Source organism: Macaca fascicularis, chromosome 3, assembly GCF_037993035.2.
Source record: "Macaca fascicularis isolate 582-1 chromosome 3, T2T-MFA8v1.1".
Classification (NCBI taxonomy): Eukaryota; Metazoa; Chordata; class Mammalia; order Primates; family Cercopithecidae; genus Macaca; species Macaca fascicularis.
Genome location: NC_088377.1, coordinates 181,918,771 through 181,944,012, shown reverse-complemented (window position 1 = coordinate 181,944,012; position 25,242 = coordinate 181,918,771). Strand labels below are relative to the sequence as shown.

The 25,242-nt window shown below is 47.9% G+C and overlaps 1 long non-coding RNA gene and 1 other non-coding gene across 2 annotated transcripts in view; both read right to left on the bottom strand.

The window, feature by feature from the left end:
- Positions 1-23,199, bottom strand: part of LOC102130979 (uncharacterized) — a 35,782-nt gene extending 12,583 nt beyond the window's left edge. Inside the window, exons 1-2 of the long non-coding RNA XR_006696708.2 lie at positions 22,612-23,199; positions 10,791-11,046 (exon numbers count right to left, since the gene is read on the bottom strand). This is a non-coding gene — a long non-coding RNA (uncharacterized lncRNA). The remainder of the gene's footprint in view (positions 1-10,790; positions 11,047-22,611) is intronic.
- On the bottom strand, positions 11,048-11,204 carry LOC123572704 (U1 spliceosomal RNA). Its single transcript, XR_006697244.2, has one exon. It is a non-coding gene; the product is annotated as a U1 spliceosomal RNA (small nuclear RNA).
- Positions 23,200-25,242: the final 2,043 nt, after the last annotated feature.

Here is a 25,242-nt window from a genome sequence, read left to right as displayed (position 1 = left end):
GGGATAGGTGTGCCCTTAAGCAGGGCAGCTGCAGCCAAGGCAGTCCCGAGAAAGAGCTGACAGCAAGGTCAATGTGTGCTCCCTGAAGGTGGATCTGCACAGTGTATCCCCCTGCCCAAGGATATTGTTTCTTTCTTTTTCTTTCTTTCTTTTTTTTTTTTTGAGACAGAGTCTTGCTCTGTCACCCAGGCTGGAGTGCAGTGGTGCTCACTGCAACCTCCGCCTCCTGGGTTCAAGGGATTTTCCTGCCTCAGCCTCCCGAGTAGCTGGGATTACAGGCATGTGCCACCACGCCCAGCTAATTTTTGTATTTTTAGTAGAGGTGGGGTTTCGCCATGTCAGCCCTGCTGTTCTTGAACTCCTGACCTCAGGTGATCCACTGCCCTCGGCCTCCCAAAGTGCTGGGATTACAGGCATGAATCACTGCACCCGGCCAATATTGTTCCTTAAAACTGCATATTCAACTAATAAAAGCATTCAAGGAAGGTTGAGCTGTGATAGTAGAAACTAAAAAATCAAAAGGTCAGGTGTGGTGGCTCATGCCTGTAATCCCAACACTTTGGAAGGCTGAGGCAGGAGGATATCTTGAGCCTAGGAATTCGAGACCAGACTGGGCAACATAGTGAGACCCTGTCTCTACAAAAAATAAAAAATTTGTCAGGCATGGTGGCACATGCCTGTTGTCCCACCTACTTGGGAGGCTAAGGTAGGAGGATCGCTTTAGACTGGAAGTTTAAGGCTGCAGTGAGCTATGATCACACCACTGCATCCTAGCTTGGGTGACAGAGCGAGACCCTGTCTCAAAAAAAAAAAAAAAAGAAAAGAAAAGTCAGAAGATAAAGTTGAAAAAAATTGCAGAAAGTAAGGAAAAAGGGTCAGAAAATAGGAAAAAGACAGTTAGAAAATCAGAGACCTTTTAAATCAATTTAGGAAGTCTGACATTTGAGCAATTGGAGTTCCATAAAGAGAGAATACAGAAAATGGAAAGGAGGAAATAATGTTTTACAAAATAACAGTAATTCAAGAAAAAAAATTCTAAAATGGAAGACCATATGTTTCTAGATTGAAAGGGCCTACCCGAGTATCCAAGGCAATGAATGGAAAAAAAATCGCTACCAAGGCACAACACTGTGAAATTTCAGAACAACTATGAATAAGAAGATGTAAAAAGCTTCCAGGATAAAAAAAAAAAAAAAATAGCAGGTTATGTACTATGGATCAGAAATGGCAATAGCTTTCCTCTTCTCAAGCACAACGCTGGAAGCCGGAATGTGATGAATTCAAAGCTAACATGCAAGTGTGAATGAAGCATGAAGACATTTTGAGAAATGTAAGCTTTCAAAATTTTAACCTCGCAAGCAGCCTTCCTTATTTTATTTTATTTTTTATTTGAGATGGAGTCTCGCTCTGTCCCCCAGGCTGGAGAGCAGTGGTGTAATCTGTGCTCACTGCGACCTCCACCTCCCGGGTTCAAGTGATTCATGTGCCTCAGCCTCCCAAGGAGCTGGGATCACAGGTGTGCACCACTGCGCTTGGCTAAGTTTTGTATTTTTAGTAGAGACCGGGTTTTGCCATGTTGGACACGCAGGTCTTGAACTCCTGGCCTCAAGTGATCCACCTGCCTCAGCCTCCCAAAGTGCTGGGATTACAGGCAGAAGCCACCACACCCAGCCCAAACAGCTTTTCTCAGGAAACTATAGGATGATATACTCCATGAAAATGAAGGAATAAATAAAGAGGAAGCCTTGAAGGCCAGGAAATGGGAAGAGAGCAGAGTTGGGAGCAGGAGGATAGTGATGGAGGACTTGAGGATGTCTCCTAGAAAAACACATGAAACCAGCAGACAACGTGCTATGTCTAAATACAGTGAGCAAAGATTTACATTTCCAGTAGAGTGTGGAGAAGAATTAGCAATAGGTACATAGGCAGTTGAACAAATACAAAGTGAGACAATATTTATCTTCAGGGAAAACAAGAAAAAGTTTGTACCAGATAGGAAATATAATCATGTTACACTTCACAGCTCAGCCATGAATAATGGTTGCATTGTCAGAATAAACACCGGCTACTGATTAAACCAGAAATTGCAACACAAGCAAATTAGGAGGATAGGGGAAGAGAAGATATATGATAGCTAAATCCTTGTTTTCCAAAGAAGGAAGACAACAGATAATAAATGCAACGGAGAAAACCGGAGAAGCTGGTGAAAGCTAAAAAGAGGCTGCTTCTGATAATCAAGGGTGGGAATAGTGGGGAAGGAATTGCTTGCTTTAAGATTTTAAAGATTATTTTACTTTTCAAATAATACAAATATGTTATCTGTTAATAACTAAAGAAAGATCATTATTGAATTACAGAAGAAGTTAAACTAGTAGTGGCTATTATTTATTGAGTGCTTATAATATGCCAGAAACCATGGTAGGCATTTTACTGATAGTATCTTATTTATTTATTTGTTCATTTATTTGAGACAGGGTCTTGCTTTGTCACCCAGACTGGAGTGCAGTGGCACAATCACGGCTCACTGCAGCCTCAACCTCCTGGGCTTAAGCAATCTTCCCACCTCAGCCTCCCGAGTAGCTGGGACTACATACGTGCACCACCGTACTGGCTAATTTTTTAAATTTTTTGTAGAGATGGGGTTTTGCCTTCTTGGCCAGGCTGGTCTGGAACTCCTGGCCTCAAATGATCTGTCCACCTCAGCCTCTCAAAGTTCTGGGATTACAGGTGTGAGCCACTGTGCCAGGCCTCTAATTTGGTCTCTAAATAAACAAATAAATAAAACAAGATGCCCCATCAGACACTGTAGAGCAGCGATTCCCACCTTTTTCTGCACTTTTGAAAGGACAATGATCATGTACACTCCTTACTCCCACCTGGGAGTCCAGGGTTACACATAATTCCTCACTGTAAATTCATCCTTTTCTCTCCTACACAAGGAAGAATATCTAAATAAGTTAGTTAAAGTGACATTATTTTTGGAATAACCTAAAATCTTCTCAAACATAATTTTTTAAAAATAGATCGGCCAGGTGCAGTGGCTCACTCCTGAGATCCCAACACATTAAGAGGCCGAGGCGGGCGGATCACCTGAGGTCAGGAGTTTGAGACCAGCCTGGCCAACATAGTGAAATCCCGTCTCTACTGAAATACAAAAAAAAAAAAAAAAATTAGCTGGGTGTGGTGCCGCACACCTGTAATTCCAGCTACTCGGGAGGCTGAGGCATGAGAATCACTTGAACCCGGGAGGGAGAGGCTGCAGTGAGCCAAGATGGCAGCCCTGCACTCCAGCCTGGGTGACAGAGGGAGACTCAGTCTCAAAAAATAAAATAAAAATAAAATAAAATAAAATAAAATAATAAAATAAAGTAGACATTACAAATCCCAGGATCTTAACTACTGTTAGTAACCAGGTCCCTGTGGCTCACAACCATTGGAGGAAATGCAGCCACACAGGGCCTTGGAGACGTGTCTGCGGCTCCACACTGAGTTGATGGCAGAGCCCAGAGCCCCTGCCTTTTATAGCGCGTGTTAACAGAACAACTGGCTAGGATGTACTTCTACAGATGGTGGCAAGTGCATGAGGCTTGACCATCTGAGCAAGCTTGTCATGGGGCCAGAGCTCTTTCTTTCCCTGTCAGGGCCACTCTTTACAAATGTACCAAAAAAGCTTTTATTGTCAGAGAAAAATAATTCCATTTTGATCTAGATATCGTGTGGAGTCCATTCCTTCAGTAAACTTTTTTTTTTTTTTTTTTTTTTTTGAGATGCAGTCTTGTTCTTGTAGCCCAGGCTGGAGTGCAGTGGCACGATCTTAACTCACTGTAACCTCTGCCTTCCAGGTTCAAGTGATTCTCCTGTCTCAGCCTCCTGAGTAGCTGGGATTACAGGTGCCCACCACCACACCTAATTTTTGTATTTTTAGTAGAGATGGGGTTTCGCCATGTTATGGCTCGAACTCCTGACCTCGTGATCTGCCTGCTTCGGCCTCCCAAAGTGCTGGGATCACAGGCATGAGCCACCGCGGCCGGCCAGTAAACATTTTATTGAATATCTATTATGTGTCAGTTAAGGCAATAGCTAGGCTGGGTGTGGCAGCTCATGACTGTAATCCCTCCTCTTGGGAGGCCAAAGTGGAACCATTGCTTCAGTCCAGTTGGAGACCAGTAACATAAGGAGACCCTGTCTCTACAAAAAATAAAAAATTAGCCAGGCGTGGTGGTGCAAGCCTATAGTTCCAGCTACTCATGAGACTGAAGCAGGAGGATTGCTTGAGCAATCCAGGAGGTCGAGGCTACAGTGAGCCGTGATGGTGTGACTGCACTCCACTCCAGCCTGGGCCACACAGTGAGACCCTGTCTCAAAATAAAATATAATTTAAAAGGCAATAACTAGACCAGTGGTGTAAACAAATTCTTTTTAAGAAACAAAATCTTTTTTTTTTTTTTTTAAAGAAACACAGTATCTGACAGACATGCAATATTACAATGGAGATGAAAATAGGGCTGTAGCCACTGAAGGTGGTAGGTAGGGATAGAAGAGATTCATCCTGTTCACTGTGCTTCCTCCTCAACCCGACCTGGGGTCCCACGTGATGCTTTGCAGAACACACTTAGAAAAAAGCTACAAAGCGTTCTACTGACAACTAGCTGGAGCCTGTGGATGTTCAAAATAAATACATTTACTTTGGATATAATTCCCTTCTGTGACATATATGTCCAATAATAAATTGCTAGACACTGTTACATTGATCAGTGCTCACTGAAATACTCGTTATCTTTGTGTGAGAGTGTATGTGTGTGTTGTGTTGGTCGATTTAGTTTTACATACATTTGTACTGTTTCTCAAAAGAATGCATCTTATAATTAGGGTTTGTTGGCAGAAAAAAAGTTGCAGGGGATTTGAATATATCCATTTGGGTTTATAACATTAACCAGTATTTATCAACTTTTGCAGAGCATTAGAAGCACCTGCAAGTTCCTATTAAAAAATAGTAATGCTTGTTAAGAACATGTATTCTTGGCTGGGCACGGTGGCTCACACCTGTAATCCCAGCACTTTGGGAGGCCAAGGTGGGTGGATCACTAGGTCAGGAGTTTGAGAACAGCCTGACCAACATGGTGAAACCCTGTCTCTATTAAAAATACAAAAATTAGCCGGGTGTGGTGGCACACACCTGTAATCCCAGCTACTTAGGAGGCTGAGGCAGGAGAATTGCTTGAACCTGGGAGGCGGAGGTTGCAGTGAGCCGAGATCGTGCCACTGCACTCCAGCCTGGGCGACAGAGTGAGACTCCGTCTCAAAAACAAACAAACAAACAATCAAACAAGCAAACAAACAAAATATTCTTGGGCCCTGCCTCAGACATATGGAAATAGAACAGGACTATGGAGGGGGGAATTAGCAGGAATCTATGTTTTTCCTTCAACCTTTTATTTTGAAAATATTCAAACTTACAGAAAAATTGAAAGAATACAGCAACCACCCCATACCTTCTACAAAGATTCCACAATTAACATTTTACCACATTGAGTTTTTTTTTTCCCTCTCTCTCTCTATCCCCTCCTTCTTCGCATCTACAGAATTTCTTACTGAGACCTTTGAAGGTATATGTCAGACATCATGACACCGCATTCATGTTGTGGGTTACACTGTGTCCCAATGAAAGAAACGCTGACGTCCTAACCTCTGATACCTTGAATGTGACCTTAGTGGTAAATAGGGTCTTTGCAGAGGTACTCGAAATGAAGTCACACTGGATTAAAGTGGGCCCTACATCCAATAACTGCCGTCCTTATAAGGGAGAGAGAGAGTTGAAGACATGGAGAGACACACAGGGAAGAAGGCCACCTGATGTTGCTGATGTTGTCACCAACCAAGGGACGCCAAGGATTGCCAGCAACTACCAGAGGCTGGAAGAGGCAAGGAAGACTCGTCCCTAGAGCCTTCAGACAGAGCATGGCTCCACCAACACCTTGATTTTGGACTTGAACTGTGAGAGAAGAAATTTCTGTGTTGCAAACTACCCGGCTTGTGGCAATTTATTACCGCAGCCCTAGGAAACTAATACAACTCCTGAATACAGGTGTTACCTAAATGTGGGCATTTAGTGGGACTCGGGGTATTCTCCCCATAACCAATATCATTAGCACGCCTAAGAAAATTAACAATAATTTTATGATATCCAATCCATAATCAGATATATCCAATTGTTCTCAAAATATCTTTTATAGATATTTTTCCTTTTTTTGATCCAGGATCCAATCAAAATATCTTACATGCATTTATTATGTCTCTCTAATTTCTTTTATTCTAAAATAATTCATCATAAAAAATGACTTCTTGATGTGTCCAGGTTTTAAAGAAAAAAATTATTCTCAAGCAGTAAGAAAGACTTAATTCAAGACTATTGCAATAGGAGTGCTGCGATAGGGGAGTGCGATCTGGCTCAGCTCCGAGTACAAGGACAAGTGGGGGTTCACAGCCAAAGAGCAGGATGAGGGGTCAGTGAACGGGAAATTACTAACAGGAATTTCCTGGTCTTGAACTCCCAACCTCAGGTGATCTGCCTGCCTCGGCCTCCCAAAGTGCTAGGATTACAGGTGTGAGCTACCACGCCTGCCTTTTTTTTTTTTTTTTTTTTTTTTGAGACAGAGTCTCGCTCTGTCCTTTCCCATTAATTCTAAATTGCCAATAATCATAGTTTAGAATGAGCTTGATCGACCCATGATGGGAGACATCAAGCGTAGGTGATTCTTGCTAAAGACAGGCTAAGGGCTTAGATATCAAGGAAGCGGGGTGAGGTGCTTGATCAGATAGCGAGGGTGGAGGGATGACTTGGCAGGATTCTTTGTAAGACTGGCTGGGCAGACCAAAGACAAGACGGGGGCCAAGGTCCAGGCCTAGTTGAAAAGAGGGCTCAGAGGAGTCTGACTAAAGTTTGGTCAAGGAGACAGCCTTTGTCACAGGTTAGTTGTCTCATAGTATGTTCCACACTGTGCATTTGTCTTTTCTTTTCTTTTTCTTTTTTTTTTTTGAGATAGAGTTTTGCTGTTGTTGCCAGACTGGAGTGCAATAGCGTGATCTCAGCTCACCACAACCTCCGCCTCCTGGGTTCAAGTAATTCTCCTGCCTCAGCCTCCCAAGTAGCTGGGATTACAGGCATGCACCACCACGCCTGGCTAATTTTGTATTTTTAGTAGAGACGGGGTTTCTCCATGTTGGCCAGGCTGGTCTCAAATTCCTGACCTCAGGTGATCCGCCCGCCTCATCCTCCCAAAGTGCTGGGATTACAGGCGTGAGCCACCGCGCCCAGCCTTACATTTGTCTTTTCATCCTTTTGGTGGGATTTAACTTGTTCCTCTATCACCATTAAGTCATGAGGCTTGATTAGATTCATGTTTATCACATATGGCAGGAATAATTCATAGGTGGTAGTATTAAGTATTTCAGATTACATCACATCACAAAGTGCATAAGTGCATAACAGCTGCACTATTAGCGATGCTTAGTTGTTGTTTTTATTTTTATTTTTGGAGACGGGGTCTTTCTCTATTGCCTAGGCTGGTGTGCAGTGGCATGATCATAGCTCACTCACTGCAGCCTTGAACTCCTGGGCTCAAGCAATCCTCCCACCTCGACCTCTGTAGTAGCTGGGACTACAGATAAGTGCCACCTATGCCTGGCTAATTTTTTATTTTTTGGTAGAGACAGAGTCTCACTATGTTGTCAAGGCTGGTCTCGAACTCCAGGCCTTAAGCAATCCTCCTGCCTCAGTCTCCAACGTGGTGGGATCACAGGCATGAGCCACTGTGCCTGGCTGAGTTTGATCACTTTGGTAAGGTGAGGACCACCAGCTATCTCCATTGAAAAAGGCAATTTTCCCTTTGGTAATTTGCAAGTCATCTGCAGGTAATACTTTAGCCCAATGTGAGTATCTTGCTCTGCAATAACCTTTTGTCCAGTGGTTTCATCAAAAATCTTTATTTAATTGGGGGTTTCCAAATAGTGATTTCTAATTCTATCATTCCTTTCAGTTTTATTAGCTGGTATTTCCCTTCCTTTATTCCTTGTTTTGAATATCACTAGAGAGTTTTAAAAATTGTGTTATCAGGCCAGGCACGGTGGCTCATACCTGTAATCCCAGCACTTTGGGAGGCCAAGGTGGTCAGGAGTTTGAAACCAGCCTGGCCAATATGGCGAAACCCCGTCTCTACTAAAAATACAAAAATTAGCCGGGCATGGTGGTGCGTGCCTGCAGTCCCAGCTACCCAGGAGGTTGAGGCAGAACAATCTCTTGAGTCTGGGAAGCGGAGGATGCAGTGAGCCGAGGTTGTGCCACTGCACTCCAGCCTGGTTGATGAAGCGAGACTCCATCTCAAAAAAAAAAAAAAAAAATTGTGTTACCAACTATATTGAGTATTTATTTTGATGTTCGGATTGACCTAAATTTGGCCAGTAAAATTTCCTTCAAGCTGGTTGCCGTCTTGGAACACTTCTTTGTCTTCTGGCACAATTTGATGGCCCAGGCTCACTTTCCCTGCCCCAGACTGGGGACCCACCATTTCTCCAAGGGGCAGAAAACATGGTCATCCTCTCAATTACCTAGAGCAATGGTATCACATTCCACCAGCCTGGCCAACATGATGAAATCCCATTGCTACTAAAAAAAATACAAAAATTAGCCGGGCATGGTAGCGGTGCCTGTAGTTCCAGCTAATTGGGAGGCTGAGGCATGAGAATCGTTTGAAGCCTGGAGGTGGAGGTTGCAGTAAGCTGAGATTGTGCCACTGCACTCCAGCCTGGGTGACAGAGCAAGACTCTGTCTCAAAAAAAAAAAAAAAAAAAAAAAAAAAAGAAAAAAAGAAAAAAAAAGAAAAAGAAAGAAAGAAAAAAGAAAACAGAATAATGGTATCACATTCCTTACCTATTTAAAATTAGCTTAATAGTAGCTAATGTTGATCAAGTGCTGGGCACTGGGCCACATGTTTCCATGCATCGTCATTTAATTCACATGTTAATTCTTTACAGTAGCTTATGTTACTTATCCCTATTTTACAGATGAGGAAATCAGGGTGTGGAAAAGTTAAGTAAACTGCCCAGGTCCTCTCAGCTGGCAAGAGGAGAGCTAGCAATTGGAACTCTAATCATTCTGATGCCAAAGCCCACGCTTGGAACCACCATAATCTATTGACCATTTGGCTACAAAAGAAGAAAACTCCTTAAGCAGCACTGAACTTGATAATATCTACATTTTTAAAAACAACCATGCTTTAAGGTAATAGGTATTAAGCAAAATTTAGGGAAAGAAATCCTTGAGTACAATCTGGAAACTTTCTCATTCCCTTTTTTTTTTTTTTTTTTTTTGAGCTGGAATCTTGCTCTGTTGCCCAGGCTGGAGTGCAGTGGTGCGATCTTGGCTCAGGTCCAGCGATTCTCCTGCCTCAGTCTCCTGAGTAGCATGTGCCACCATGCCCAGCTAATTTTGTAGTTTTAGTAGAGATGGGGTTTCGCCATGTTAGCCAGGCTGGTCTTGAACTCCTGACCTCAGGTGATCTGCCCGCCTCGGCCTTCCAAAGTGCTAGGATTACAGGTGTGAACCACTGCACCTGCCTTTTTTTTTTTTTTTTTGGAGACAGAGTCTTGCTCTGTCCTTTCTCATTGATTCTAAATTGCCAATAATCATAGTTTAGAATGATCTTGATCGACCCAGAATATGAGGAGAAAGCTTTCTTAAAACTCAACCAGAAGACTTATCATGAAGTGAATTGGAGCAGGGACTTTGGACCAAGGGAATGCTGAAAGCCCTTCCAGCTTCTCACCTGCGAGTCTTTTCTGTGCTTCTGAGATGGTCCATTCAGAGCTTAAGCTGTCCAGGGTAATGAAAGTGTTAGTGAGGGAGAAGAGAAAGCTGCTATGATGATGTAACTATGCCAGGTTGTCTTTGTCACAGGGTGCTGGGGAAGGGGATAGGGAGGGGGACACCTGCCAAGTTGGGGGCTGTGACTGCTTGGACAAAGGAGCGCCTTTTTCTAACCTGCACAGAGGTGCAGACAAGCACTGCAGGCTAGCAGAGGCCTGAGCGGAGTCAAGTTCTTTCAGTTTAAAGTTGACTGTTCTAGGTTCAAGGGTGAATGACTTTCTATTATCTCTTAATAAGAGAAAACTTCCTCCTCCCAACAAGAATTTCCAGTTGTGGTTATTAGCCTAGGTGTAACCGAAATTGAAAAGTAATTGTATTTTTCTTTTTTTTTTTTTTGAGACGGAGTCTCGCTGTGTCGCCCAGGCTGGAGTGCAGTGGCCGGATCTCAGCTCACTGCAAGCTCTGCCTCCCGGGTTTTTACGCCATTCTCCTGCCTCAGCCTCCCGAGTAGCCGGGACTACAGGCGCCCGCCACCTCGCCCGGCTAGTTTTTTGTATTTTTTAGTAGAGATGGGGTTTCACGGTGTTAGCCAGGATGGTCTCGAACTCCTGACCTCGTGATCCGCCCGTCTCGGCCTCCCAAAGTGCTGGGATTACAGGCTTGAGCCACCACGCCCGGCCGTAATTGTATTTCTCTTAGCCGCTAAGGTTGCCTCCAGCAACCTGCCCGTGTCCTGCTCTCACTCTCAGGAGGAGAGTCTTTCGCCTTGTATTCCTTTTTTCCCTCCTCCACATGGACTTTAGGGTCCAGTTTTAAGTCCCGGACCTGTTTAGTAACTAGCTTTAATCACAGGGCACCAAGTCTCTGGCCTCTCCATGCTTCCTCCTTCCCTTCCTGGGTCTTAGCCAGGGCAGGGAGCAGTACATACCTGAGTACACAGAGCAGTGGTGAGAGGTGTCCCAGGGAGCCATCTCAGGGAACCCATTAAGATAAAGGGGAAGAATAAACAGAAGCAGATGTTCCTTCAGCCCCAGTCCCCAGCCCACTGAAAAACAGGAAGCTGGGATGGCAGCTGATAAGGGCTGTCTCCAGGGCTGGGTCGGGACTCCTTGGAGCCAGGGGCTGGGTTGGGTTTCTCAGTCCTCATCTCTCCAGGACAGTCTCTTTTTCCTTTTCCTTCATTACTAGGAGAAAGCATAAACACAGTCCCCCATTACCACAAATTATGCAGTTGAGGTCCCACATTTGGGGAAATTGCAAGCCCATCCAGAGTGCAATGGATGAGCCTTGCCCTGGGCAGATCATTTTTGTGATCATGGTATCTCCCCCACCAGGTAAGTATCTCCAGGCCAATCTTTTTTCCCTACCATGGGGACAGGTCAGAGGCACTTTACCTCCATATGAATACAAATCAAATTGTATTCACATTCTATCATTAATGCCTGCGGCCACTTGAAATTCAAAAGATGGGGCCAGTGTCTCAATTCAAAAGTTGGGGCTGGTGTCTCAGTCTGTAATCCCAGCACTTTGGGAGGCCAAGGTAGGTGGATCACTTGAGGTCAGCAGTTCGAGATGAGCCTGGCCAACATGAAGAAACCCCATCTCTACCAAAAATATAAAAAATTAGCCCAGTGTGATGGCAGGCACCTGTAATCCCAGCTACTTGAGAGGCTGAGGCAAGAGAATCGCTTGAACCCAGGAGGTGGAGATTGCAGTGAGTCGAGATCACACCACTGCAATCCAGCCCAGCCTGCATGACAGAGTGAGACCCTCTCAAAAAAAAAAAAAAGAAAGAAATTCAAAAGATGTGAACTTCCAAGGTGGAGACTGCAGACATGCACACACATATGTACACGCCACACACATGCATGCACACTATACATGTACATACATGTGCACCCACAGGCACACACATACCATACACTATGCACATGTGTCACACACATGCATGTACACACGTACCATGTACATGCACACACACATACCAAACACACACACGTGCACATACAAGCCCTCATCTAGGCGGAGATCTAAAAGCCCTGCGATTGGCTGGGTGCGGTGGCTCATGCCTGTAATCCCAGCTCTTTGGGAGGCCAAGGTGGGCAGATCACCTGAGGTCCGGAGTTCGAGACCAGACCGACCAACATGGTGAATCCCTGTCTCTACTAAAAATACAAAATTAGCTGGGCATGGTGGCCTGTAATTCCAGCTACTTGGGAGACTTGAGGCAGGAGCAGCACTTGAACCCAGGAGGTGGAGGCTGCAGTGAGCCAAGATCACGCCATTGCACTCCAGCCTGGGCAACAAGAGGGAAACTCTGTCTCAAAATAAATAAATAAATAAAATAAAAATAAAAGCCCTGCGGTGACTCCATTCCTCAGTAGTGATGGTTCCCCAAAACGCCACAGTTCACTCTCCATAAAAGGGGTTGTCTAAGCTTAGAGCTCTCTGTGTCTGGCATTTCCCCTCAGTAAAGTAAGGAGTGTGGACAAGGAAACTTCTAGGACCTTTTCCTGTGCTCCAGCATCCTCTGGCTCTAAGGGCTGTTTTCAGCTCCCCACCCCCATATCCCGAAGGATCAAACGAATGGAAACTTAAGGAATTGGACCTTAAGGCTGTGGTGGCTGGGCTGGAGAGGGAGGTACTTTGCCACGCACCTCTGGCATATCATCCTACAGCAGTGTTTCTCTTTCAAAAGAAAAAATTATTGCAGTGGCTCAGGCCTGTAATCTCAGCATTTTAGGAGGCCGAGGCAGGTGGATCACCTGAAGTCAGGTGTTCAAGACCAGCCTGGCCAACGTGGTGAAACCCCATCTCTACTAAAAATACAAAAATCAGCTGGGCGTGGTGGCAGGTGCCTGTAATCCCAGCTACTTGGGAGGCTGAGGCAGAAAAATTCCTTGAACCCAGGAGGCAGAGGTTGCAGTGAGCCGAAGATCATGCCATTGTACTCCAGCCCGGGCAACACAGTGAGACTCCGTCTCAAAAAAAAAAAAAAAAAAAAAAAAAAAAATTATTATGGACCCCAAGCTGACGAAATCTTTAATATGACCCAAATACGTGCATATTAAAACCTCGGTATGAACACCTCGTGTTGTTAGGTAGTCTATCATCAGAAAAGTCAAGCAGAGAGGGAGAAGCCGGGGTGTCACTCTGGGCTCCCAACTTCAGGAGTGTTTCCGTCAAGGGCTGCATATCCCCCCTTGACAGACCCACCATGGCCCTGGCTTTGATGGGTGTTCCCTGGGTGCAGGGAAGCCCGACCCCTTCTTCTGTCCCCATTCATAGAATCCTGGACTGGCCAGGGGCCTAGAGAGATCACTAAGCACCGCTGAAAGGCTGAAGACCAACTTCTAGACGCAGGCACCCCGCCCCCTCCTGCCCCTCCAGCCTAGGGGTGGCAGTGACTTCCCGCTGCTGTGAACCTCTGGGCTGCCTCACCCTCTACTTTTTGGATCTTTGGCTTATTTGTCCTGGGTCCTAGGAAGGAGGTGAGGCAGCACTTCCTAAGGACAGGGAGTGCAGATGGCATAGGCAAGATGCCCGCAGAGGCTGATCTGGGCATGTGCTCAGCACAGCAGCTGTAAGAGGAAAGCAGGGCTGGGCCAAGGGAGAAGATGAAATGGGATGCACTTGCCACCAAAGCCTGGCCCTCCATCCCATGACGAGTTACAAAGCCCTTCAGAGTTGTCCTGAGTGGAGGCAAGGGGCTGGGTGTTTGCACCCCTCTCCCCATATCTCACCCCTACACGGCTGAGTTGAGTTCAGGCTGCCCCGCAAGGAAGGAGCCACCCCTGGGCCAGGCAGGCCCCTTTGGGCAGGGCTATTCCTGGGAAGAGACTGGCGGTGAACTGTCAGCAGTCGTATCCCAAAGAGGAACCTGGGCAGAGGCTGCAAAGTCGGCCACAGCACCAAAGCCCAGCTCTGCTTAGTAGCTGCGTGACCTTGACCCAATTCCTCATCCTCGTTTAGCACGCAGTTCAGTTTCCCCATCTGTAAATAGGGAGGCTGTGAAGATTAAATGAGACCATGTTCCCGTAAGGGACAAGAAGCCCGCCCCTCGGCTGGCTTCCCTCTAGGAAGCTGCTGCCAATCGCTTTGGCCAGGATCTGGGACTCTGCTTCAGCCACCTGTATAAGGTGGCAGGGACCCTGTGTGATAAAGTCTGTGCCAAGGTGTGGCCTTCCCTCCTATATCCTGCTCTCAGGGGGTTGGTAGACCTTGCTCTTCTCACTGGCTCCTCCAGCTCTGGGGACAGAACAAGGACGCCGAATCAAGGTCCTCTCGGAGCCTGTCCTTCTGGCCTCCCTCATCCTCCCCACATGAGTGCTGGCAGGGTGGGCCCAAGCATGGCCAGGGAAGGGAGAACCTCTGGATCCTGGAGTTCCGAGCCTCAGCTGTGCCATGCAGCCCAGAGCCCTGCCCGGAGTGGAGTGTCAGGCTCTGTGCCGTTTGCCTTTATCCTCTGTGTGTGCCAATCCCCAGGAACCCCACAGGAAGGAAGCGGTGGAAAAGCCAGGGCAGAATTCCGGCATTCCTGGGTCCCCTAAATCCCACCCCACTCTCAACAGTAGAAAAGATGGGAAGATATAAATAGAAAGCAGTGGGGGTGTGGGGAAGGTCAGCAGCACCCCAGACTGCTTCAGGGCCCCCGGGGACACAAGGAAACTTGATGTGAGTTGGAAAAGGTCCCCCCTCCGGGTGGACGCACACCCACGATGTGCAGTTTAGCTCACAGACGGCGCCTTTGTGCAAACTAGGAAAAGCCCCCAGCCCTCCCTGTGTGGTTGAGGTGCAGCGCCCAACCTGAACGAAGTCTCCCCAGGATGTCACAGGCCCCGTGCACTGCCAGTTTTCTCAGCACACACGAAATCGAAGGTGTAGCCTCGGGTTCTGCACATTTTGTGTGGCTTACGTGCCAACTGGGACAATCCGGTTATATGCCACAGAGCCCATCTTCGCAGACATCAAACATCTCTCTGTGCCTTAGAGCCTTTGCTGTTGCTCTCTGCGATGACATTCATAGAATCCTGGACTGGCCAGAGGCCTAGACAGATCACTACGCACCGCTGAAAGGCAGGAGACCAACTGCTAGACACAGGCACCCCAGCCCAGCAGCCTTTTCACCATGTGTGTCTAGCCAGGCTCCCTGCTGCTCTGAGCCCACCCCTGGTAACTCATGTTTTCCATGGACATGGACAACAGCACCCTGCCCATAAGATGTGTCGCTGTAGGGTGGTGTGGGTACAGCAACGATCAGAGCTGGGCGACCTCAGTCTGCATTTAGCTAGATTTGTTGTATCCACCCAGTGTTGATCCTTATGACTTTTCTTGAAAAAGTGGATATGGCCACAATGGGCCTGCACTCCTTCCTGGTACCACATGGCTGAAGGGGAGTTGTGTCCTCTCTGGTAGCGCCATAGGAGTGGCCATAACCCCAGTCTAATGGAGATATAGACCATTATGTACTCCAGAGGCTTCCATCCTTCATTTGAATCCTGTATCATTTACTGCCTGTTAGACTTTGAAAGAGCTACTTCTCTGTGCCTCAGTTTCCCCATCTGTGAAACAGGATAATGAAATAATAGCACCTACCTTATGGGATTGCTATAAACATTAAATAAGTGCATATCACAGCATGCAGTACATAATCACTAAATGTCAGCTCTCATAATGACAACAGGCGAGGTCCCCATGCAGAGTGTAGACATTTAGGTAAAACATCCACAAACATCATTTCCTTGTTTTGATGACCCTCGAATTCCCAGCAATAGATGGTAGCTGGCCTAAGGAAAACTGAGTTGGGAAAGTCAACCATTCCTGTATGAGGCCCCCACCCTGTCCCCCATTAACAGGGCAAACTTCCAGATTGCCAGGGGTTGTGGGTGCTGCCTTGGCTCCTCATCTTGCCCAGCTCAAAACTGTCTCTGAGAAGGGCATGCAGGGACACCCTATGGACAACCAGTCATGCTCCTTGTCAGCAACTTCAAAGAACATTGCCCTATCCCAAGGCCTCCTCGTTCCTCTTCATAAGTCATTAGGGGTCTGTCGACAGCTAAGTGCCCCAAGACTTTTTATTTCCAGCTTGACTCCCGCTTGGGATAATGAGTTCCATGATCCTACCACCCACCAAGTGAAGGAACATTTTCTTTGATTATTCCTAAACATAACTCTCTCAAGCTTTAAGCAGAGCACCCCCTCCCCGGTTCTCTTTAAGGATTTGGTGAATGAGTTCAAGACCACCCTAACCATAACATCCATGATTAAACAGATGTTCCTCCGTCTTAGCCTTTATCTTTCCAAATAGAAGAACCCTTAACACATGACTGCGTTTTTACGGCAACTTCACTATTTCCTTGATGATTTGGTTGCTTCTTTTTTGAGTTTCTTATGGTCTTTCTTCAAGTGTAGTAAGCACACAGGACAGAAATCCCTCTCCAACCACAATCCCTCTCCATGTGACTAATTTTGTACATTTTTAGGAGAGATGAGGTCTTGCTATGTTGCCCAGGCTGGTCTCCCTTATGCCACATTCTACTCTGCTTGGATGAACTTCCAAGCACAAAATGAGAATTTCAGTTCAGTATATGTAAATCACAGTCATTGTGTTGAAAAGAACTGGAAAGAGAAGGGATTGGGAGTTGGTGAGAGAAAAGGGTAAAAGCTGTAGGCAGAGTGCTATCAGAAACATTTTTCAGAGAGGTGTGGGAACAATAAAAGCAGGTGAGGTCTTAGAACTCCAGCTCTGCACTCTATCCCAGAGCCGGCACACGCAACTGGGCAGGTATCCCACCCAAAAACGCCCTCGAAGAGGGAAGGCAGGGGCTAAAATTCAGCCCTCACCCACTCAATGTGTTCCTGGGTGCTGGGCTACAGCAGCCAGCAATAGTGACCTTTTTTCTGATTTGCACAAAGGCACCATGTGGACCAGCAGCAGCCCTGTCTGTACCTGCATTGGTCACTATGGGGGCAGCTGTGTCCCACAGACAGACAGGACAGAGAAACCCAGGTCAGAGATAGGCACTGGGTCCTGATATGCTCTGGATAAAGTTTTCATAGTCATTCATCCAGTGAATATTTATTGGGCATCTACCATGTGCCTGGTACTGTATTTTTGTTTGTTTTTCTTGAGACAGGATCTTGCTCTGTCATCCAGGTTGGAGTGCAGTGGCATGATCACGGCTCACTGCAGCCTCAGTCTCATAGAATCAAGTGATCCTCCCACCTCAGCCTCCTGAGTAGCTTGGACTGCAGGCACACACCACCACATCTGACTAACTTTTTATATTTTTAGTAGAGATGAGGTCTTGCTATGTTGCCCAGGCTGGTCCCGAACTCCTGAGCTCAAGTGACTCTCCTGCCTAGGCCTCCCAAAGTGCCAACACCATTTTAGGTGTGGAGAAGACAGTAGTGGATAAGACAAACTTGGTTCCTACTCTGAAAGAGCTTTGATTATAGTCAGGGGAAACAAGTTAACAAGGTCAATGTAGACATCACAAGTATCATAATGATCCAGATGAGTGGTTGGCAAACTATTATCTTTGGGCCAAATCTAGCCCTTGGCCTGTTTTTGTAAGCCCCATGAGTTAAGAATAGTTTTTATATTTTTAAAGGGTTGTTAAACAAATCCAACAAAAGAACCCTTAGGAGGCTCACGAACCCTAATTATCTACGATTTAGTCCTTTACAGAAAAAGTTTGCTGAGCCCTGGTCTAGGTAGTGACTTGCAATGGTAGGGTTATCTAGCAGACACTGCGGGTTGTCAACTGGTTGGATTATCTAGCAGACACTGCTGGTTGTCAACTGGCTGGATTATCTAGCAGATACTGCAGGTTGTCAAGTGGTTGGATTATCTAGCAGACACTGCTGGTTATCAACTTCACAGAACCCACCCACTTCTCCTGAATATATGGCAGCCTCGAGATTTGTGTAGGATGGGGCCTTAGCTGCTTAAGCCTAATCAGGGATCTTTTAGCAGTGACTGGGTGCTGCTCACCAGCACATTTCAGGGATGCACCAGTGAGCATGTGAGGTTCCTCTGGGCTAAATGACTGGTTAGGTGAAATCCAGTGTTTTTCTTTGAGCATGGGAGGCAAGAAACTCTCTTTCTGGATGGGGTGGGATGTGCATGTGAGGCATCCCACCTCATGGTTGCTGCAGCCATTTTGCTCATGGCTGGGAAGTCAGCCTGAGGATTCAGTGACCCACGCAGGGGAGTGCCCAGAGAATCACAGGAAAAGGATCCAGGTCCCCACCGTACCCTAGCTGGAGCCTGATTTTCTTTTGGACTTTTTAGTTCCCAAGCCAATAAACTCCATTCTGTGTTTACACCAGCTGGGGTTTCTTGTTTGTTTTGAGACGGAGTTTCGCTCTTTTTGCCCATGCTGGAGTGCAATGGTGTGATCTTGGCTCACGGCAGCCTCCACCTCCTAGGTTCAAGCAATTCTCCTGCCTCAGCCTCCTGAGTAGCTGGGATTACAGGCGTGTGCCACCACGCCCATCTAATTTTGTATTTTTAGTAGAGACGGGGTTTCGCCATGTTGGCTAGGCTGGTCTCAAACTCCTGACCTCAGGTGATCCACCTGCCTTGGTCTCCCAAAGTGCTGGGATTACAGGAATGAGCCAACTCACCCAGTCGGGTTTCTTGTTCTTTTGACCAAAAGCATCTTACCTGACACAGGTGGTCAAGGAAGAAGGAGGCTGTACTTGAGTTGAGATCTGAATGATGACAAATAACTAGCCATGTAAAGAAAATCTGGAGGAAAAACCTTCTAAGTAGACAAAAAGGCAAATGCCAATGCCCCGAAGTGGATGTGAACAGGGCGGATTTGAAGAGCAGGGAGGCCAGCGAGCCACAGGGAAGATGGGACAGGATGAGGTGAAGGAGTGGGCAGAGTCTTGGTGGCCAATGAGAGCTTAGATTTTACTCTAAACACACCAGGAAGCCATTGTTTATTGTTTAATTTTTTTTTTTAGATGGAGTCTCACTCTGTCGCCAGGCTGAAGTGCAATGGTGCCATCTCGGCTCACTGCAACCTCCGCCTCCCTGGTTTAAATGATTGTACTGCCTCAGCCTCCCAAGTAGCTGGGACTACAGGCACCTGCCACCATGCCCAGCTAATTTTTGTATTTTTAGTAGAGAGGGGGTTTCACCATGTTGGCCAGGCTGGTCTCAAACTCCTGACCTAAAGTGATCCACCCGCCTTGGCCTCCCAAAGTGCTGGGATTACAGGTGTGATCCTACCACACCTGGCCTGTACTGTTTAATATTTAAACTGACTTTTACTTACATAGAGCAGTAAAGTACACAAAACTTAAGGACACAGTTTGATGAATTTCAACAACACACACACAAACATATACCTCTGTCATCCAGATCAACAATGTTCCCAGCCTCCACAAGCCAAATATGTAATTAAAAATGTCCTACTAGGCATATTAAAGCAATAAAAGTAAAAAGCTGGGGCGTGGTGGCTCACGCCTATAGTCCCAGCTATTAAGGAGGGTGAGGTGGGAGGACTGCTTGAGGCCAGGAGTTTGAGGCCACCTTGGGCAACATAATGAGACCCCCACCTCTAAAAAAAAAAAATTAGCCAGGGGATGGTGGGGCATGCCTGTAGTCCTAGCTGCTTAGGAGCCTGAGGCAGGAGGATCACTGGAGCCCAGGAACTCCTGGCTGTAGTGAGCTATGATGGTGTCACTGCACTTCAGCCTGGGAGACAGTGAGATGAAGAAAGAAGAGAAGAGAAGGAAAGAGGGAAGGAGGGAAGGAAGGAAAGAAGGAAGGAAGGAAGGAACTAAAGGAAGGAAGGAAGGAAGGAAGGAAGGAGGGAAGGAAAAGAAGGGAGGGAAGGAAAGAGAAAGAAAGAGGGAGAGAGAGAAAGAAAGAGGGAGAGAGAGAAAGAAGGGAGGGAAGGAAAGAGAAAGAAAGGAAGGGAGGGAGAGAGAGAGAGAAAGAAGGGAGGGAGAGAAAGAAAGAAAGAGAGAGAGGGAGAAGGGAGGGAAGGAAAGAGAAAGAAAGAAAGAGAAAGAAGGGAGAGAAGGAAAGAGAAAGAAAGGAAGGAAGGAAGGGGGAGAGAGAGAAAGAAAGAAGGGAGGGAGAGAAAGAAAGAGAAAGAGAGGGAGGGAGAAGAGAGGGAAGGAAAGAGAGAGAGGGAGGGAGGGAAAGAAGGGAGGGAAGGAAAGAGAAAAAAAGAAAGAAAGAAAAAGAAAGAAAAGAAAGAGAGATAAAGCTGAAATTAATTGTAATAATGTATTTGACCTAACCCAACGGATCCAAAATATTTTAATACATAATCAATGTTGAAAGTATTAATGATTACATTTTTTCCTTACTGAGTCTTTGAAGTCTAATGTTTGTTTGACACATACAACACATCTCAACTTGGACTAGACAGTCTTCAAGTGCTCAATAGCCCCATGTGGCTAGTGGCTAATGTACTGGACAGCGCAGGTCTAGAAAGCAAGGGCTGATAAATGAAAACAAAGCAAATAGCATCCATTGATAGGAATACAAGTTGTGTAGGATGTAAGCCACTGACTTTGACGATTTCTTAGTTTTATTTTAGTGAAAATAAAATCAGTTCACACCCAGTATCAGTTCCCAAACCCTAAATTCCCCTAAGGCCCTAGATTACTCAGCATAGGATATTCCTACCACAAAGCGTTTTAGTTCCCCTTTGGGCCCTCTTATGAATAGAGTTGTCATTCTTCACATTCTTAGGCATGATGGACCTCTGAATGACAAGTTCCCATCTGACCAAAAAGCCTCCAATTTCAGCTTTGAGTTATTTCAGACTTTTCAGATGGAAGTCATTTTATATCTGTGGGTTTCAAATCTGACTGGTCATCTAAATCACTTCAGTATTTAAAACAAAAAACATAACACGCGCCCGGGACCTGCTGAATCCCAATCCAGAGATGCGCTCAGTGATGTGTATTTTTAAAAGGCTTGACAGATGACTGTGATGGGCATTCAGCCCTGGGAACCACTGAGCATCATCTGCTTTGCTGAAAAGATCCAGAGACTTCGTCAGGCACCATAGCAGAGACACAGCAAGGCCCCGACTGACAAATCCTCTAGGAGCAACACTCCTATTAAAAACGTTGTAGCCTTGGCCGGGCTCAGTGGTTCATGCCTGTAAACCCAGCACGTTGGGAGGCCGAGGTGGGAGGATCACCTGAGGTCAGGAGTTCGAGACAAGCCTGGCCAACATGGTGAAACCCCGTCTCGGGCGGATCATGAGGTCAGGAGATTGAGACCATCCTGGCTAACCCGGTGCAACCCCGTCTCTACTAAAAAATACAAAAAACTAGCCGGGCGAGGTGGCGGGCGCCTGTAGTCCCAGCTACTCGGGAGGCTGAGGCAGGAGAATGGCGTAAACCCGGGAGGCGGAGCTTGCAGTGAGCTGAGATCCGGCCACTGCACTCCAGCCTGGGCGACAGAGCGAGACTCCGTCTCAAAAAAAAAAAAAAAAAGGAAAAAAAAGAAACCCCGTCTCTATTAAACATACAAAAATTAGCCCGGTGTGGCGGCCGGCGCCTGCAGTCCCAGCTACTTGGAAGCCGGAGGCAGGAGAATCGCTTGAACCCGGGAGAAGGAGGTTGCAGTGAGCCAAGATTGCAACACTCCAGCCCGGGTGACAGAGCGAGACTCAATAAATAAGTAAATAAATAAATAGTAGCCGTGCAGGGGCGGGGAGGGAGGTGTTTATTTCCTCGTGGCTGGGATAATGGCAGTGGTGGAGGTACAGGCTTCTTGGGTGCAGCCTATTTTAGGCAGGCCGAGCCCAGTCCATGGAACAGGAAACAGTATCTGCAGGTGGGGGATCAACATGAGAGAGGACCACGGGTCTCAAGGTGGCCTGAGGGTGTGGGTAAGGAGGAAATGCAGTGAGTAACCCGCCCGCCTCTACACACATTCTATTTTTTACTTCTGGCTTTTCTGGCAGTCAGTGGACTCTCTTAATCTTAAGGCATGGTGTGTAAGAGCAGAGCAAACCTGTGTTGCAAAGGTTCAACCTGAAAGAGCGTGACTGAGGGGAAATAAAACTCACCCAGTCCTTCTGGATTTCATTTTAATCACTGGGTGTGCCCTTGGCACCAGGATCATAAAACACACCTGGTTTCCTTCCTTTGATGTATTTAAAGAGCCCTGGATTTGTCGTCGGGGCACCTGAGTTCCAGTCCCAAACCTGTACTAAGCAGCTGTGCCACTATGTGCATAGGATTTAACTTACCTGAGCCTCACTTCCCCTGCTGGTAAAATGAGTAATCAAACCTATCTTGTTTGTTACAGTGATGGCTGGGTAAAGTAACGCATGGGAAAGCAATTTAGAAACGATCAAGCGCGACACAAAGGGAAGACCACCGTTAACAGAAAGGAAAGTGACGCAGGACACAGAAAGCGGGAGAAACCCTTCGCCAGCTCCCAGATACCTCACCTCTACCCTCCCCCTGTCCTCCCTTCCCCCTCCACCCGCCACGGCAGGGGCCTTACAAACAGCAGGCGCTCTAATCCGCCTAGGCACACACCTGTCCTGGGCTGCTGGAAAGGCGCCCCCCGCCCCCCTAACAAACACACAGAAGTCTCCGGGCCGGGACACCATAAACGTTTCTAGTGGCAAGTCCTCACGGCCCGCGGGCTTCCATTGGCTCGGGAACACCCTCAGTCTATTTTTCATTGGCTGGCTGCTGCTGGGATGAGGCGAGGCAGTCTCAGCCGAGGTTCACAGCTGAGAGTCACTTACGGTTGTGTGCCCTTTCCTGCCCATGTCCCCGAAGCGGCCGGGAAGCCCCACCGCTCCCTGCGCGCTCCCTGCGCGTCCCGGCCGCGCTCCTGCAGATCCTGCCTGCCCGGCAGCCGTCCCGGGCCGGGCAACAGTAGCTTCGGCTCAAATCGGCGCCCTCATCGCCCAGTCCCGCGATGGGCATCTTTCTGGTCCCCAACCCACAACTGAGCATCACTTCCCGGGCCACGAACGCGAGCTGCGCCTCTGTCACTTTTGTCACTCAGTCCCCTTCCTAACTTCTCCCCCCATCCGCAGGTTGAAGGGTGCAGTGGCCTCCTGGCTCGGTCCCGAATAACGCCGGAGTTTAAGTGCACTGGGCCCCAGGTGACAACCAAATAAAGTGGAAACACGTGCGCAGCACTCGCAGAAAGAATTTCCACTCCGCAGGAGCAGCACCTACGGCCCCTACGCCTCCCAGCTCCGAGCCAGATAATCGGCCCTCTAGGGAAGCCGCCGTCCTTCCCCATCGGGCTGTCATTGCTCCCCGGCCACTTCGGGCGGCGACCCCCGCGGCCCGGCCCGCGCGCCCCGACAGCCCCTGCCAGCGGGACCAGCAGCGGCGGCCGCGCACTGGACGCCCTTTCCCTGGCGGGGCGGGGTGGGGGCGGCGCTGCCAATCGCTGCGCAGCGCACGTGCTGCACGTCTGCGCATCCGGCCCCGCCCTGAGGGCGCGGTGTAGGGTTGTGGGGGCGCGGGGCGCCGCAGAGGTGTGGACGCGCGGGGGTAGGGGGATGTGCGCGTTGCGGGATGGAGTGCGCGGTGCTCCGGGTCCGGGGGAGGCGAGAGCGCGCCGAGGGGCAGTGCCAACGCCCGGGGGTGGGGAGTGCACAGAGATCTGGGGGTGGCAGGGGACGAGCGCGCCAGCGGGTACCACGGGGGGACCCGAGGGCCCACAAAAGGGTCAGTCCTCTGCGCCGCCCCCCTAGGGGATTGCTGAGCGTCGGGAAACTCCCCAGCCGGTCTCAGCCTGTCTCTGTCCCTCTCTTACTAGAAACTGGGCCACAGCTGGTGGGCGCGGGCCCGCTGCCCTGCAAGTCCACCGCCGTATCAGCCCAGGGCCCGCGCCCGGAGGCCAAGGAGCCGGAGGTCAAAGGTTGGTCTCATGACACCTGTTCAGGAGAAAGCGGGTCTTTGTTTGAGGGCCCTCCTTCCGCCACCCCCACCCCCCTACCCCACCTCCAGCCCAGAAGAGGAGTATTTCAGGTTGCGATTGTCAAACAGAATCATCACATGTGTAAACTAAAGGGCGGAAGCCCAGGAATCAAAACAGTCGTGGTGTGGTCTTGACAGAGGGCAGAGAGGAAGAGAGGGGTGCCACCTGCTCAGGGCCAGACGCCGTTTGAGGGCGCGCCCTGGGAGCGGCGCTTCCTGGTGCTCATTAGTGTAAGGGTGAAATGGGAAGGCAGCAGGGCCGACTTGCTCTCGGCAGAGCGACATTTTCATTATTGGGTGTGCTGTTTGGGCTCCAGAGAGCTCCACATCCCAGCGTGGAGGCCAGTTTGATGTAGCTGCAGCGAGCTGTGAGCTCCTGGAGCTGTTTCGTTGTTTACCCTCCTTGAAAGGAATGCTGTAACAACTTCCGGAAGAGGAGCCCCTTTGAAGTGTGGGCAGGATTGGGGTTCCTCTGACTTCACGTTGTCTCGGTGGCCCCTTTGATGTGGTGACAGGGCTTAGCAGAGACTGGCTATGGGGAGTCAAGCGCCAGTCCAAGGTCACCTCCACCAGGACGGACATATTGAAGGGCAGATTGAAACAGGCCAAAACAAATCTCAAAATTTTCCATTTCCTGGTTTGTTCATTTTTTTCATTAATACAGTATGTACTTCTCAAATGTATCATTCGATTCTTTATGCCTATGAAATGACATTGGAAAACCTTGGGTGAAAGTGCTATACCTACATTTGTCTTGTTTAATCCTCACAATAACTATTAGGTGGGTATTGTCCCCACTTTATAGAAGAGAAATTGAAGGCCTAGGGTCACACAGCTATGTGACTGAAAGCCTTCCTTCCTGAACTGCTCCTTCTCTAAAAGTTAATTGGTTTATTTAAATGAGTCAAACCACACAAAACAGATGAGTGTCTGGCACACGGTAAATGTGCAATGAACTGTTGTACTTGTCACCCTTTTTTTTTTTTGCCTGAGACAGAGTTTCGGTCTTATCACCCAGGCTGGAGTGTGGTGGCACAATCTAGGCTCCCTGCAACCTCCGCCTCCTGGGTTCAAGCGATTCTCCTGCTTCAGCCTCCTGAATAGCTGGGATTACAGGCTTCCGCCGCCACACACAGCTAATTTTTTTATTTTATTTTATTTTGAGATGGAGTCTCGTTCTGTCACACAGGATGGAGTGCAATGGCGTCATCTTGGCTCACTGCAACCTCCTCCTCCCAGGTTCAAGTGATTCTCCTGCCTGAGCCCCCTGAGTAGCTGGGATTATAGGCATGCGCCACCACACCCGGCTAATTTTTATATTTTTAGTAGAGACAGGGTTTCACCATGTTGGTCAGGCTGGTCTTGAACTCCTGACCTTGTGAACTGCCTGCTTTGGCCTCCCAAAGTGTTGGGATTACAGGTGTGAGCCACTGTGC